Here is a 15,754-nt window from a genome sequence, read left to right as displayed (position 1 = left end):
TTATTTCATATATAGAACATATATATTATATAAAAACTTTATCATTCTGTGTCAATCGTGATATGAGCTAGGAATACAACAAGACATAGCTTCCATCCTCAGGGACTCCCAATACACTGGGGGACACTTACACAAAGAGATAATTTCATGCACTACAATGTATTTTAGAATGGTGTTTGTCTCAGATGCTATGGGAACACTTTGATGGATGGAAGACAATGGTTCAAGAGGCCAGCCTCGATTAATAAGTTTATTTTTGAATCTTAGAGTGAATCTAGGCACAAAGTACAAACAGTTGGACACATCTAGATTCTGAGGAAGTGCTCCTCATACAAAACTTTGGGCATTTCTTAGCTATTTCATTCATTCATTTAGTAATACTAAAAATCCACCAGGTGCAAGGCACTGTGCTAAGAACTGAAGATAAAGAGAAATACAATACTTTCCTTGCCCTCGAGGGGCTTACTGTCAGCAGGCACAGTCCCATACAGAGCATAACACGATACAGTGTGCTACGTGCAGTAACAGAGAAATGTACAGTGTGCCGGTGGCCCTGAGGATTTTAAGATCAGATCTACTTTGGTCAGGAAAAGCATCCTTGAGGAACAGACTTTTAAATGGATTCGTCTGAGGCCTGAGCTAAGGTCGGGCAGAGGATAGGGACTGAAGGCATAGGGCACAGGTATGTGTCCAAGGACACAGAAAGTCACAAGGTATTTCCCAGAAAACAGGGGAAATGACAGCCCCCACTCCAACAAGGGAATTCTCTTTCACTTACCCATACTTGCATATCACTTCCCCCTTCTCTCAATGTGTAACAATAGGTTCTTCAACAAAGCCTAGAAAACCGTCACAAGTACTGAAACATGAGAGTCGAGTTGGCATCGCTGCTTGGACCTGGCCAGTCCTGTGGCAGAGGCGGGTCTCATTCTCCTTCTAAGCCTTAGTGGCCAAGGACCCCTGAGACAGCTCCAGTTTCCAAAGTTTCAAGACAAGTGTCATTTTTTTTAATAGTTCCAAAAATGAAACCCAGAGCTACCTGAAGAGTCTAGAATCCAAGGCTCCTGACTCTCAAGCCGATAATCTCTTCACCATTCTGAGGAGACCAAACTGGACTGCAAATACCATGCTAGACATGGTCTGTTGGCGCTTGTCCAGCCTGCTCCATCCCGCTCTCTCCAGGGAAGCTGATTTCTATAGATCAGCCAGGCTGCCCTGACGCCAAGCTTCCAGGTGGATTCTCTGGGAGTCAAAAAGAAAACACCAGAAGATGGGAGAGACTAGAGGCCTGGCTCCCTGTCCGTGGGGAACATTCCTCCACCAGGGGCCACGGCACTTGTCAAGGGGCTCTCCAGGGGTCACAGCTAGAGCTGCAGCCACGGCTCGCTCCAGGCGCTGGCGGCCGCTCCCGGCCCTCACCCTGCAGACCTCACGGGGCCAGCGGCACACAGGGTGTGAGCACAAGGATGCCTATGTTACTTTCTTGTGACTTCCCCAATGTTACCCCGAGAATGGGTGGCTTAAAACAACAAAACTTATTTTCTCAGTTTCAGAGGCCAGAATCTGAAATCAAGGTGCCAGCTGGCTTATATTCCAAAGACTCTAGACTTCACGGCTTTACCCCTCCAGTCTCTGCCTCCATCCTCACATCCCCTCTCTCTCTTCTGTGTCATCTCCCTTTGTCTCTTTCTGATAAGGACACTTGCAGAGGCACTTAGGGCTCACCTGAACAATCCCAGGGAATTTCCTCATGTCAGTATCCTTCATATAGTCATACCTGCCATCTCATTAGGTAATATTCACTCCTCTGCTATATGCAGTAATATTCACAGTTCTGGAGATTAGGACGTGGACATGTGACATATAGGTTACCATTCAACCCACAGCAGTGTCTGTTGGTTTTCTATAGAAAACACTGTTCTATACTGATTTTCCTTAACTCTGCCAAGCCCCATTTAAACTACTGCCTCCCCTGTTCTCTCTTCAATCACTCCACTTCTCAGAGTCATCTTTGTGATCCAATCTAATACAAAGGCCCTTCGATTACCCTTGTAGCACACATGGGAGTATGGGTATAGGAAGCCACAAGATAAAAATAATACATCAATTTTACTTAATAGCAAATACATTTTAAAATATTACTTTTCTAGTTTAAGAAAACATAGAAATAATGTTGAATAGAAGGCAAAATCCAAATGAACTTTATTAAAAAAAACATAATTTCAAGGAAGTTTTGTACCCACTGAAGGTCATTTTTAGCTTCACTCCTTGATTCTTTCACCCAGTCACTGGGCCAAGCGGGTTCTCATTGCTGTAGATGTTAAGAGTTTCAGCAACACTAACTACCCTGCAATAACTCTCCTTAGTTTTTTAATTTGACTTCTGTCTTTACTGATAAACCTCTAGGTTTGAAGAATACTTATCCATGAAAAGCAGAGGTTTTGTGTTGCTTCAACTCTATTCCATTGGAGACTAGAAAGTTCCTTCCACCTCTTTTTTTTTCCAGTTTCCAGCTGTGCAGTGGTAAGATGATCAAATAGTAGAGTGCTGTATGTTGATCAGGTCAATGAGATGTGCAGTACTGGACTATGCACGTGCTTTCATTAATAGAGCTCTAGAGGAGTGCCCACTCTGATGTGATGTCACGGCTCTGGTCTCCACTGATGGCTCTGGGTGACAAGTGAAAGGCAAAAGTGAGGGACCTATAGCTTAGCAGGCTGGCAACAAACAAAAGCATAGTTCTGCAAAACCTGACAACTTTGGACTGGCCTCCATGCCAAGAAAGCATCACAAAGAATGATGGCAATGTGTGAGAGCACAGTCTCAGAGAAGCCTGAGGCCTAACTTTGCTATTCTTGACTCCTTAGTTTTTTATCATTTCACATGCAATTCATCAGCCAATCCTGTTACAGCTACATAACGAGTGTATCCAGAATCCAGATGCTTCTCACCTGCACCCTGAGCTATGGCCACCCTGGCAGACTGCAGAGCATCTTAACAAAACTTCTGCTTCTGCCCCTCCTCACTGAAGCCTATGTACAACACAGGTCTCTTCAGCACATGAGGCAGATCATACCACTCCTGTGGTGAAACTTCCAGTGGTTTTCCATATAACTCTTCAAAGATGCCAAAAACTCTGAAAATGGCTTTCAAGGCCCTCAGTCAGTGTTTCTCAAAGAGGGTGGTAATGCAATGAAGGGGGCCTTCTGTAAAAGTCCCCAGGGGGTTTGCTGTCGCCGTGAGGGGCAGGCACTCTCCTCCACCGAGTGAGGAGGGCAGACCCGTGAGAAGCTGAGCAGCGCAGGGACGGCCACAGGGAAAGAACCTCCTTGCCCCTGCGTGCCTTCGGGTGTCCTCGCTGCCATTACGCATCACTGCATTTGGAACTTTGGTCTTTTCACAAAGTCATGTCCAATGATGATGGCACTTGCAATATTTGAATCACTATTATATCACATTTGTATAAATCTGCATTTTTATGCCATATTCGTGGGGTTTCTGACTAAAGGTGAGGCATTTTATGACTTCATTATGTCTTCTGGGGTAATTATATACTGGGTTTACATATATTGTAGAAATATCTCACATATTTTACTCTGAAGGAATTACATGCATTTTTTAAAAAGTATATATAGATTAACTGAGTTGCAGGAAAATATAGGAGGTGAGCAGTGAGAACTTCCCTGACTGCCTTTTATAAAAAAGAAACCCAGTGTTCCCTCCCTGACCCTATCTTCCTTCTCCAAAGCACTCATCATCCAGATGACAGTGTCTGTGTTTTACTTGTGCTGTGCATGTACTTGCTTAGCACGTGTCTGTGCCAGTGGAATGTAAGCCACCAGAGGGCAAAGCCTTTCATTCCATCAGTGCCCAGACCAGGGCCTAGCACACAACACACAGTCAATACATGACTGCTGAGTAAATGAAGAGACCTTCAGTTTTATTGAAAATGTTACTTTAAAACTTAAAATTTTCCATTTTTAGGAGTCCTATTTTGTTTGCTAAATGGTCTTTTTTTTTTTTACAGTATCCTGCTCTGGTTTTAGGAATGCAATACACATTCATGACTCTTCAAAAATATTAATGGTAATGTTTTCTTTCTTAACATTACTCTTCCTGCATTTCTGTCATTCCAAATTTCTCTTTCATTATCTATTTAGTTAGGTAGGTAGATAGCTAGCTAGCTAGCTAATGTTACTCTCCTTAATCTCCTTGTTTCATGTCACAGGCTTCCTCAAATGCTAACAGCCTTGCCAGTCTACATTTTCCTAGTGGGACACAAAATGCTGACTGGAGGTTCAGGCGAGGGTGTAAACCTGGGCATGTCCCCCAGTATATCACTGTGAGGTGATGTGGCAGCCAGCCACCCTTTCCAATGACCAAGGTCAACCTGATGGTGTTTTCTCTGGGGTGGTACCAGTTTTCCAAGGAAGGTTCCTCTCAGCTCCTTCCTGTGAAAATTCAGTCAGTCGGCTGCCAAGCTCTGGAACTGGACATTTCTCAATAGGAAGACTTGTACTTCCATCTGTTTACTCTCCGAGGCCTCTGCTCCCCATTTCTCTGTGCCTGCCATTCCCTCTAGCCTCTCTGGTTCCACTCTACCAGAATCACTGGCTTATTCTGGGTTGGGAGTGATCACCTAGGGATCTAATTGCTTCTTAAAAAGACTTCCAAGCACATCCCCTCTTTCTAGCAAGTCCCTCCTTCCCCCCACTACCACACCCACACACTTTATCCTTAATTTATGCTTACTGCCTCCAATTCCAGGACCTCACTGAAGTTTGTGGGGCAACTCAGAGTGGTTCCATAGTCTGTGTGCATTTAGCTTTGACTGTCCTCTGTGCCGTGGACTCATGTACCATTCCTTCACTTACCATACAATTTCACTAAAGATGATGTCTGTGTCATCCTTTAGTTATCCTTGCTTTGGGGGTGATTTATGAGTAGAGAAAAAAAGTAGAAACATCTTTATCCCAACCCTATGAAACCATTTCTCTTCTACAATGATTTATAACAGCACAAAAAAATTTTTGCTTTAGTTTTGATGTAATCAACTGTCTGTTTTCTTTGGTTTCTTCACTGATCCAATAGTTTTTCAGTGTGCGCCAAGCACTGGGTAGATTCTAGTGTAACAGCAGTAAGCCAGGACATGGGCTCCACTCTCACATGGCCTACAGTGAAGGAGGCGGCAGAATCTAACTGGCAGTTACACGTGTGAGGATGTCACCAAAGGAGAGCTTCATACTGCTGTGCAATCATACCCTCAAGGTATTTAGCATCATATAAAGTATAAGAAGTGAAGATTAAACTGGCAGAACAAGGTTTAGGGGTTGGGGAATGCGGGTGAGTGTGTAGAGGAGAGAGAGACCATCCAGACAAAGTAGTAACAAAGCCAAGTCCAGCAGGCAAGAAAGAGCACAGCACATTCAAGGAACTGAGAGTGGTACCCTACAGGAGGAACACAGAAGGAGGGATGATTCTGGATAAAAGGGAGAACTGGGCAGAGACCAGCAAGTTTCTCAAGCCATAGTAACAATTTTAGACTTTGGTCTAAGGGCAACAGGAAGTTATCTCTCCAACCAAAGAGTAAGTATTTAGTCATACATGTTATCTGTGTGTATGTCTGTTTAATTTTTAAATCTTAATCCGCAAGGACTGTGCTTTTATATAGGCTTTGAAAAGGGGGTATATGTTGATTTTCTTTTCAAAACAACAAATTTCTCAGCACAGTGCAATACGTATTTCATTCCTTCTGTATTAACTTATGATTCTTCCTTCATCATAATAAACTTGTTCTACAAAATAAAGTTCCCTCTGAAATGTCTACTCTATTCATTGATCTGTTCAACTACTCTTTCACCAATATCACAGGGTTTAAATTGTTTTGTCTTTATAGTCTTCACAGTGACAGAGCAGGGCCCCTCACCCTATTCCTGATAGAGCAAGTCCCCCTAAATAACTCTCCCATTTAGATATAACTGAATTAGAAAAATCCTGATTTGAAAAAACACACATATGAATTTTCATACTGTCACCAGAATACCTTGAATCTAAATATAAAGTGAAATTCTGTCACAATTTGTTTAATTACAGAAAATGCAGGGACCAATACACTTCAAAAGATTCCCTCATGTTTAGATAATGGCAACAGCAAACACTTATTCAACTCTATCCCTGTGCCAAGAGCCCCATATGCATTGGCTTATGTATCCAGTTCTCTTGCTGCTTGACAATCCTTCATATGGTCCCAGTCAACTCCACCCACAGAGACAAGTGCTTTAATTTTCTCTGTTTAACAGTTTCAAAAAAACCAAGGCTGAGGTAGGTAGTTTCACTACTTATGGTTACCTGGCTAAGAAGATATAAAGCCAGGTGATTTTTGTGTTTTACATCTACCTAACACATACAAGTATGAATTGTCCCTACTCTATACTCCCACAGCAATCTGCATAAATGTCTACCATTGCCCTTACACCTCTCTCTTACAGCAGAATGTCTGTCTATCTCTCCTGCCACGTGTCAGAGGACAGGCCACTTCCCAGTCATGTCCATACCCCAGTGCCTTACCCATGTCCAATACCAATTTCAGTGGAATAACAAACACTTGATTGAAATAACTGTTCACCTTTGCTTAGACTACACCAGAAGGCTGAGGCAACGGTCATGGAAGCCAAGGGCAGGCATACTGGACAGCAAAACAAACAGAGTTTAATGTCTTCCATACAGACTTACCACACATAAAATTGACTGGCCTAACTTCAGTGATTCTGACCTCAGCTCCACCTCTACGTTATCTGATAGAAGTTAAGGAATGAACACTAGCCTCAGAAAGAAGCTTCTTAGGGCCAGAACAAGGATAATACAGATGTGCCCATAGGGCTAAGCCCTAGAAGCAAAAGGAAATCTCATAAGACTGCTCCGCTCTGACCAGTACGGGAATGTTCTGTGATTGGCAGCTACAGACTTGGAGTTTATCTAAGTTTAAATCCTGGGTAACTATACACCCTTCATGAATTAGCTGGTGCCCTACACAGCTGTGACCCACAATGAAAAAAGGACGTATCATCCTCAGTTTAGATGTGTCAGTTATATTAGTTTCAGTGGCTTTTTACAAAATACCATCACCCAGCAATCACAGACACCTTATCCTCTCCTCAGGGTCTGTAACTATCCTATTAAAACCAACTATGAGTTTTACTATCCTAGGAAATCTCCATCAGCTCAATTATGCTTGAGAGGAAACTCAAAGCTGACACCATATTTATTTATTTCTAAGAACATTTCAGACCAGAAAAACAATCTAAGAAGCTTTCTTCTGGAAGAGATCTCAATCTCTCATGTTCAAAGAAAAGGATTTGTTCATTTCTTATATATTAAAAATGTACTTAGCACTTACTATGTGCCAGTTAATGTGTGGCGTATAATGAGGTAAATAAACAATGTCCCCACATGTGGGGGCTTATCATCTAAAGGAAAATGAAAACACACAAATACTTACATTGTAATAAGGAATTTTAAAAAGAATGAATCAAGTTCTGTGAAAGAACAGAGAAAGAAAAGATTCAGATGGACTTGGTTGGGAGGGAAGAGGGCTTCAGAGAGAAAACCCTTCAGGAGATGTGTTATAAAGGATGGATAAAGTTTGGCTAGGAGACATGAGGGGAAAGTACCAATTGAATATGTCCTAGTGTCTAGACAGCATCTTAATAACAGTAATAGTGCATTTGAATTGAAGGAGTTCCACGTGCCATACTTTGTGCTAAAGGCTTTACATGCACTTATCTCATTCAACCCTCGAATAACCCCATGAAAAATATTTTGTTTCACTTAACAACTACCTTTTGAATACATACCTTATGCCAGTTATTTTCTCATTATTAATATTGCTCTTGATGTTGAGGCTTAGAGAATCAGTATAGCAGGGATTTAAACCCATACCCTCTACACTCTGAGAGCAGAGCCCTGAATAACCGCCCACCACCCAGTGTTCTCAAGTCAGGCTGTCCAAAACGGGAGCCACTAGCCACATGGGGCTATTGAAAACTTGAATCTAGCTTGTATGAACTGAAATGTACCACAAGTGTAAAGTACATGCAAGATGTTGAAGACTTCATGTTTTTAAAAGTGTAAAATAGCTCTAATAACTTCTTATATCACCTACATATTAAAATGGTAATTTGGGTTCACTGGCTTAAGTATATATTAAAACTAATTTCATTTGGTTTTCTGTCTTTATTTTTATTAACATAGATTAGAAAATTATAAATTAAAAATGTGGCTTACACTCTAACTCTCTTGGACTGCTCTGGAGATTATACAGATGAGAAGAGAGACACCCTCCAGATGACTGCACTGCCGTCTAGTAGGAGAGAAGGGACTGTATGCAAAGAAGACACAAGGCATGTGATAACTGCCACACAGGGACACACAAATGCTGTTATTTAGGAGTTCACAGGAGACAGAAATTTCTTCTGAGATAATTGGATATCACTACTGGTTTGGTTACAATTGAACTTTTACAAAATTCCACATATGAATATTTTCTCTAACCCACAGGACCTCATGGAAATAGGAAGAACCCCTTAAGCCTAGAGGAAAACCTCTAATTATGACTTCTGATGGCTCAGTCAGCAATTACACAGACAGTGAGAGTAAAATGGATTAACAAAATTCATGGCAACTCCAGAACCCTGTCGGTCCAGAACTGCTAATACACAGATTTCCTTCATCTAGTAAACATGTCTTTAGTGCCTATTAAGACTGAGACTAACATATGAGATTACACTTAAAATTAACTTAATGGTTCCCTTTTGCCTTCTCTACCCACACATTACAGAGGATACTGTTATGCAAAGAACGGACCAAAAGGTGTCACAGTTGGGTGTGAAAGGGGAAAGCCAGAATCCCAGAAAATTCACAAATTAGTTAAGTAGCCTCTGAATAAAGAGAATTAATTATATTACCACAGTTCTATTGGGATTCCACTGGTTTCCCATTTTTGATTAATTTAAAGAATCTCCCTCTAATTTATGAACCAGCAGGATGTTTTGAAAGGTAAATAAAGCTGTCTGTAATTTGAATTTCTCCTGAATTTGTCCAGCTCCAATTTCACATTTACCTCATTCTCTCAATTGTTATGGACTACTTGCTCTTTGACAACTCAAAGAACCAGATGTGCCTCAAACCAAGAGGCCAAATTCTTCTCCTGAGAATTCTCCTCCATGGGAATTCCTATAAAAATTGTTATAAAAAAGTGAATCTCCCTGACAGCATTTTGAAGGAGAGCTCTTTGCCCTGCATGGCATCAAGTTACCCGGAGACCATTCAGCATTTACGGTTCCGGAGCTATAACTTTCAAATGCAAATATGATACATGCAAGACTACTTGCGATGTGAGAACATATTGAGATGTCATTGTAATTACACAGGACACAGATCTGGCCAGCAAGCCAGACTATGTATGTGCATGGGTAGTTTGCTTCCAGCCAGTTCCCCTCTCTCTTCAAGTCCCAGAGGCCCAGACAAAAGTAGATACAGACCAAAACGGTGTGAGCACCTTCCTGGAACAGCAAACACTGACAACAAGCTCTCCAGTGTGTGAGCCAGCACTGAGTCTGTACCATACACCAGGCATGCTACTGACTGCAATTCTTACAATGGCGCTAATCAGAAAGTATTCATTTGCACTTTAAAAATTAGGAAACTGAGCTACAGAGTGATTAGCAACTAGATCAACTAGAAGAGTTAAGCCACTTGCCCACAGTGGAACAAAGATTCAAAGACAGGCTTATCTGGATCCACGTTCATGCTCCCACCTCGATGACATACTTCCTACCATAATATCTTTTATTTTAACAATGTATAAATGCACTCTTCATCATTCTGCAAAGTGTTTGATACAATTGGGCATGTGAAGACATAACTGATAGCCATGCGTTCTTATCTCTGAAATAGGTTAATGGTAACACCCATCATAACGTCTGGTTGTTAACTAGTCTTATGTGTTTCTTTGTACATATGTTTTATTTTGCCTAAGCATTCCCCATTTCATTCCACAGGGGATGTGAAATGTTTTGACAAGTTACCTAAATGCTCTAAGCCTCCATTTTCCATTTATAAGTGGTGATAATAACACCAGCCACATGCTGACATGGGGTTGCTGGAAAGAAATAATGGATCTAAAAACACTATGGCTAGGTGCTGTATGAATATGACTTTACAAGTGAGCATTGCAGCTGAAGAAGTTTAAGAAGTGAGAGTTTTCTTTTATTTCTTTTCTTCCCTCATAAGACGGTACAGTGAAGGTAAATCAAACACTTGATTCCCTTCTTTCTTTTAGTTACCCACAAACTTGGGATGTGCTTCTTTTAATTAATTCCTCATGTTCCTGGTGCTCACAGCTTCAAAGGGCCAAAGAAAGATGGCAGCAGAGTCCACTTCAGAACTTGCTAGCTGGAAGAGAGTTTCTGGAAAGACAGGTGAATACGGAATGGTCAGCTTTGGGGATATTTAATAGCAATCCCCAAGGTATCATTTCTGGACAGCTCCATTCTGTGAATAAGGCCAGGGAGCAAAGTGAAGCCCTCTCAGGTAAATATTGAACCAGGTGTTAAAACACCACCAGACACCGTACATACATAGCAGCTGCTGGAAGGAATGTGGAGACCTCATCACCTGGCAAGCACTCCCACTGAGGTTTCCTCATGAGAGATGGTGGAAAAGGAGGGAGAAGGAAAAATCAAATATCCATGGTGTGCGGCCAGGCCTCCAGCTCTGCACACATCAAACTTTCCTCAAAAATGCAAAAGGGTTTACTCGGGGACTTTAAAAAAGGAAAAGGATAGTGTGGTTCTTCTGGTACAGGAAGTCGGAATGGAGTCAGTCTAGACTTTTCAATTCTGATCTTCCTGGAATTGTTTGATGGTCCAGAAATGTTCTCAGGGGAACTTTGTACTGACATATCTCAGATTTTTTATTTTGCCATGTTTTTACCAACATCACACACAGAGGAGAGAAAAGGAGGAACCTACCACATACTGAATACCAACCATGTTCTATGCCATGTGTTAAGTAGTTAGTTCCTATTATCTCATTTCAGTCCCCCAAGCCCACAATTACTCCCAATTTACAGAGGAGAAATTGAGACTCAGAATTATGCGAAGGTTATGCAACTAATAATTGATCACATCATTATTCAAATTCAGGTATCTGTTGTTCCAAAACCCATACTTTACTAAAATTGTCTCAACAGGAATTATTCTACTTTACTAACACTGGCTCAACAGGAATTATTCCTAATTAAACCATCCCCATTCCCACTTATCCACCAGGAAGCGCATGATGTTCCAACTAAGCCATGAACCCTGCTCCCTAAAGGATTTCTCTAGTGCCACTCAAATTTCTATTTACTTTTCTTGTTTGTACCCAAATAGAATTTCAGTGTAAATTCTTGTACATAGTCTTTGTGTGGACAAAGAGATTAGTGCTTGAAAGGGTTACTGAAAGCAAAGGCTCCAAATCCTCTAATTTTACAGATTAGGAAACTGAGTCACTGGAGGATTTGTTTAAGGTCACACAGCAAGTAGTGGTAACAGTAACAAAGTCCAGGCCTGTATCTGTCTCAGGATATGAGACTCTGGGTCTTGTAATCTAAGAGCCATAGAAACAGCAGTATATATCCATCAGACAATAGATACACACATATGCAGATAGATACATAGATACATAGATGAATAGGCAGATCAGTACATATGTGAGATAATATTATATTTATTATTTCCGTGTAAAAGGGTTGATAACATTAAGTAAACATATAATAATAAGGAAAGACCTAGAATTTAAAGCTAAGTGATGTGGATTTAAATCTTATCTTCATTTGCTTCATGCTCTTGAAAAATCTTACTCAATCTTTTGAAACTTTGGTGTCCTTATCTAAAAGATGGGAATGTTAACTCCTTCCATAATGATTTGGAGAATTTAATGAAACAACATGGGTAAAAAGCCTGGCACAGCCTGGCACACAGTAGCCATGCAGCAAGAATTAAATTTTTCCCCCTACTTCTTAAGAATTTGAGAAAAGCACAAAAGGCAATAACAGCACTGTTGTCATGGTTATTAACTTTTTTTTTTCCAGCACACTTAAATCCTTGAATTGTGGGTCAAGCTTGAAAGAAATAAAAAATTCAAAACAAGGCTAGAGCTATAAACTAAAATACAACATAGTCACTACTCTAGCACTAAAAATCCACATAAAAACATCGATGGTTATCACAGGATTTATTAATGCTGTCATCTGTCCTTCCGCACCATGTACCTGTATGAGTAGAAATGCGGACAGTCCTAACTCTGCTCCTCTCACAGTTAAACCACCGAGTTCTCACAAGGCCCAGCCAACACCACTTTCTTTTGGCACCCGCTTGGCCTCACACTCTGCCTCTTACTTCTTGCTTGCAACAAATTGAACTCACTCTATACCACAGTCCCTGACTTCTTAAAACAGTATATACACTCAGCTGTAGCAACAATTAATGTGCATTAATTAAAAACTAGTGGCACACCTTTGAAAGCAACCTGGCACATGGCTATGAGCAGCCTGCCAGTGGCTCAGTCTGCTATAGGCTCCAGGAAGATCAGAGTCTACACGGGCAGTTCCTGCTCTTCCACCCTAAAGTCCCAATGTCTGAATCCTAGGTGCACAGGCTGGATTCCAGGAAATGCACCTCTTTCTTGTTTCCTGCTTCCCTTAAAAGTGAATGAGAATTTGTTGTATTGTAAGAAAGTACTCCCAAGAATAAAGTGTTTTCAGTGCACATGTTTGGAATTAAGATTTAAGATTTGTTTTTTTACCATATGGATTATATCTCCTATTTAACACTGTCTTCTTTAATCAGAATCACTGCATTTGACTCATAGAAAGTGGTACTCTTTCCATTCTAGGATTTTAGTTCAAACCTGTCTGCACTGATAACGACAAGCAACTGTCTCCAACTCTGTGTGCTCTGTTGGTTTTAATTGCGTGTATATTGAACAAATACTCTTTGTCACTAAAGTAACTCTGCCTGAAAGAATAAAAAGGAAGGAAGGAAGGGAGGGAGGGAGAGAGGGAGGGAGGGAGAAGTGGTGGGGGAGGAAGAGAGAGAGAGAGAAAAAGACTGCAGGAGGGACAGAAAGACAGTGAGGAATGAAAGATGGACATCACATACCAAGCCCTACAAAATGTTAGAAGTTATCAGGAAGGAGTAGAAACAAAGTGGAGAACATGACCCCACACTTTAGACAGGTGACTACACGTCACTTTATAGGTGATGGTTTGCTCTCTAGCTCCGCACCACCTGTGCCCACCCTCGTGGATCCACTAAGGTCAGTACTCAGGAAGTCAGTCCAGGGAACTCAGCATTAAGGCAGGTCACTGTGATGCCTCTCATCCTGTATCTTAGTTCAAGTTCGTGGGCTTCTTTCTTCTACCTATGATGAAGCCACACTGCACCTTACCTTCTAATTCAAGAATTTGGATTCATATCATTTTCCATGGTTAAGTTCTTGCCCCTGCCCCTACACTGATTACCACCTAAAATACCCTTTCCTTCTAGAACAAAACTGAGTTATTATCATGTAAATGAAACCATATTTTATTTTAATCCCCACAAACTCCATTCAAGACAGGTGTGATTATCCCCATATTACAGACAAGGAAGCTGAAGCTTAGAGGGGTCACTCACCTAGGGTCACGCAGTAGTAAGGAATTTGACATAGTTTTTTACTCCAGAACATATTATTTTTAACTAAACATTATTATGCCTCCCTTATCAATGCTTGCAGGCACTCATAATGTAGCAGTGTATAGAAACAAGAAAATAAGTAACACTGGAACATGGCAGCACACACGTGTAAACTGTGCTACATTAGTAGAGGAAGAAGCAACTCATTCTATCTGGGGAGACTGGGGAAGGCTTTATTTTCAGTATAAGTCTAGAAAGAAAGAAGAGTAGGAGAAAGTGTGAAGGTAAGCTTTCAGGAAAATGGAAATGCAGGAATGGCCAGTATAGTTTTTAACTAGAATTAAGGTGTTTTGCAGGAACGTGGCAATGGAAAAAGCTAAAATATACTGGAGACTGATTAGAGAAGAATTTGAATGCAAACTAGGAAGCTAGAAAATTGTCAGTAGTTACCAAGGGGCAGGGGTTGGGGCGTGGGGGGAAGGGTGAGAAGGATAAAGGGGCACAATAATTCACAATCACAATATGAGGTGGTCACTGGTACAGTAGTACAGCATGGAGAATACAGTCAGTGATTCTGTAACATCCTTCTACAAAGACAGATAGTAACCGCACTAGAGGGGATGAGGATTTAATAATACGGGTAACTGCTGAACCACCAAGTTGTATATTTGAAACCATCATAAGATTGCGTATCAATGATACTTTAATAAAAAAAAGAGAGAGAAAGAAAATTGTCCTAGAACAAGGGTGTTTTCAATACAAATTACCTTTTCCCATAGTTTGGAGACTAAATGAGAGTAGAGAGAAGCCAGAAGCTTAAGCATAGTCCAGACTGAAATGATGGAGCCCGATCCAGGTCTCTTGCGGCAGGTGGCAGGGAGACAGGTTGGAGATAGCATTTAAAGTTCCGTGATGGGTGGCCAATTGGGTTATGAGGACTGAGAGTAAAGGATTAGTGGAAGATTCTAGTTTAGGCAATAGTCCCAGAAAGTTCATTATTCTCAAACTAAAGGATACATTTTAAGATATGAAAAAGTAAAATTTGACCAATGCGAGGAAGTACTAAACCACCCAGTATGTTTATAAAATTTGTAAGATTATGAGCAGGTCGTCTAAAATAGTGCTTCTCAAAATTTCATGTGCCTACAAATCCCTTAGGAATTATATTAAAAAGTGGATTCTGGTTGGATAGACCTTGTGTGAGGGCCAAGAACCCACATTTCTAACCAGCTCCCAGTGACAGGTGCTAGTGTGGGTCCACAGACCACACTTTGAGTATCAAGGGTATAAACTGCAAAAAAGATCTTCAAAATACTTTGAGAGAGTTGGTGAAAATTTAGTAGGTCAATAAAGAAAACTGTCAATGGAGGATTTAGGGGCACAAGGGTGGGGAGAGGGATGGAATATGTCTTACCTTCTGTGAGATCTGCATGAAGGCCATGCCATCCACAAAGTGTCCTGAGGGCTGCTTGCTGAGGCCACATGGACCTTGGATGTCTTGGTGGCTCATCCCAGTAGGTCTTTTTGACATATGAGATGGAAAGAATGAGTCCCACATAACTGCTGAGTTATTTCCATCACAGCCAAAAACATTCACCTTCTGAAGAGTGAAGGTTCTCTTGGCCTCTTCCTTTGCCAGGACCCAAAGCCTCATACTTGGGAGATGAAAACATTTAGCAGTCAGATCCCTTAAAGAATGTTGAAAATACGCACCAAGGATCCTTGTCCGAAAGTAAATAATTACTGTCTGGCAGGTGTTTAGAACAGTGGATGAAACAGCACGGGCCCCGTTCTCTCAGCACCAGCAGCTGCCCGCTTGCTTTAATGAGCAGGTGTGTTGCTGTGGGTCGTTTCAGTTTTAATCTGGTTTCAAAATAAAGGTGTTCAATAAAATCACTCTTTAAGAAATGCATGCTAACTTCCACACAGTTAATATACTGCTGTTTCTATAAAGTTAAAGACTCCAAGTATTGTAAGGAACCTTAAAGTCAGCTGAGACTGCCAGTGATTCTGTGCTGGTATCCAAGTAAGTGATC

The sequence above is a fragment of the Manis pentadactyla genome, chromosome 9 (genome assembly GCF_030020395.1).
Source record: "Manis pentadactyla isolate mManPen7 chromosome 9, mManPen7.hap1, whole genome shotgun sequence".
Lineage (NCBI taxonomy): Eukaryota > Metazoa > Chordata > Mammalia > Pholidota > Manidae > Manis > Manis pentadactyla.
This window is presented reverse-complemented; position numbering follows the sequence as displayed.